The following is a 2,314-nucleotide window of genomic DNA, read 5'->3' on the forward strand; positions in this document are numbered from 1 at the left end:
AGCTTTAGTAAAGATTAAAAACACAGTTACAAAGATGCTATAAATAAAATAGTAAATTACATACTTGCAGTAGGTCATGGAGGGAAGGAAGGATGTTTTGGAACACCTCCCTAACTTTTGAGGTTAACATACATATAAGCTTTTTGCTCATAGTTTCTAAACCAAAAATAGAGATTTATGATTCATAAGGATTCCTTTCCTCCCTCCCCCTGGTCTCTCGGTGTAAGAGATACTGGAAGATGTAGTATAGTTGCTAGAAAATTAGCATTTCCAGTACTTTTTGATAGCTTCTGAGAACAAAGTGCTAAACATTTGAAGTGAGTACTATACTAGGGAATCCAAGGTCTTTGGCCTTCCCTTCAGATACTACATTGGGCCAACTACCCCAGTCATTATGGTGGTAGCAAGAGGTGTGGGACAAAGTCTGGGTATGTTGTTCTGTACATGGGGGCTAGATGATCTGGAGCTCAACTCTCATATGACTAGTGTGCTTATTTCCTTGCATTAGCTCCTCTTTGCTGATTTCCTAAGGTGGCTTGTAGGATGTGTCTAGATATTCCAGTCATTGTATCTACTGAATTCACTTATTTATTCTATACTTACTTATAAATTACTACATGCCCAACATTGAGTAAATAAGAAGAAACAAAACACTAGCTCTCTCTTCTCATGACACAATCAAATGGGGAAAAAGTGGGCCAAAAAGTTTGTAAATTTTTAATTTATCTTTTCAATAACTTATTAAAGTGCTGTTAGGACAGTTCACAGTTATATACACCCAGACACATACTCAGATGGGATGGTTTCTTGGGAAGCCTCTTTAAGGAAATAACTTTCAAGTTGAAACCCTGAGGGTGAGTAAGAGGTAGCTTGAGAAAGAGTGAGGAGAAGAACATTCCAGGAGTATGTAAAAATGCTAAAGCAGGGAAAAGCTCAAAGTCTAGTGTCTGCGGATGTCTTGATTGTGTTAAGAGTGCTGTCTGATGACACTGGAGAGACCATTCAAAGAGGGCCTTCTAGGATGCAGTAAGCTCAGTTTTCTTTCTGCAAACACTGGAAATCCATCAAAAGGTCCTGAGCAGGGGATTGCCCTCACTTGCTCTAAGGCTCAGGATATTTCTACCCTCACTCCTCCAGATGCAGACTTGATACTGAGGCTCAAGTTGGGATCTGGCAAGCTCAGCTGCTCCGTGGGCACGGAATGATGGACAGGGCCTGCTTCAGTCACCTACCCAGATGGACACTGAGAATTCTGTGTCACTGTCCAACCTGTAAGGCACAAGGTGACTTTGCGTCAGAGAATAGGGGTAACATAAAAGAGTAAAACACATGAAAGAAAAGAGCTACACCATTTGTTTTTCAGTGTGGAGTAGGAATGAGTCCTACACAGAGTACTCAGGCATTTGTCATAAATTATGTTTTGTGTTTACAAAGTCCTCCAAGACTAACAAGCAGAGTGCTGTAAAGACCTCAAAAACTATTTTATATTCCATATTCTATTATCTGCATGTAGTATTCCTCAAGTTTAGAGGATACTTTAGAGTATTATTATCTGCTAAAAGAATCAGCCCCTTAGAGGTAGTTGGTAAATGAAGCTGTGCCTCTTTTTACAAAAATCATCTTATGGTGAATTTAGTTTGAAGGAAATTAATTCACATAGCCTCATTTGCCTTAGTCTACCTGATCTCATTTACTAATAATCTCTTAGACTATAGGTATGGGGCTGACTTTAAGCTCATTATGCTGCCTTAAAAATCAGGTACCACTAAAGAAGCAAGATAATTGAGTCTCAAACCAGGAAAAGGAATTTTGTTTTGTTTTGTTTTAGCTTGAAGACTCAGAGATAAATGTTCTGGTGATCAACTTTCCATCTGGGAAACAGGGGCAAAGATGGGGCTTGGAAGTATGCAGTATAGTTTTGAGCCAAATAGTTCACTTTTTTGGTGTCAATTTTATCATAAAAAACTTTCAAAATTAAATTCTTATACTATCATGATATCCCCACCACTTACCCACCTGCAGAAAAGATGTCTCTAAGTTGGAAACCAGCAAAGAAAAGTTGAAATTTAGTATTTGCTTTCTTTCACAGGAGAGCACATATCAGATTAGAGAGATTCAGTTGCCTAAGACTATAAAGTCATCATAACTGAGGACTTTGTTTTAATTCTACCCAAGAGTTATCCGTAGCTTGTTTCCTGGGTATCTCAAAGCAAGCTGAAAGGAAGTTGGGGATGATCTCATTCTATCCATTTTGATGTGACTTTTCCCCGTGAAGGAGCTTCTCCAGATACTGTCTGAACTTAGAGATGAAGGA

The sequence above is a fragment of the Pteropus vampyrus genome, unplaced genomic scaffold (genome assembly GCF_000151845.1).
Source record: "Pteropus vampyrus isolate Shadow unplaced genomic scaffold, Pvam_2.0 Scaffold167, whole genome shotgun sequence".
NCBI lineage: Eukaryota > Metazoa > Chordata > Mammalia > Chiroptera > Pteropodidae > Pteropus > Pteropus vampyrus.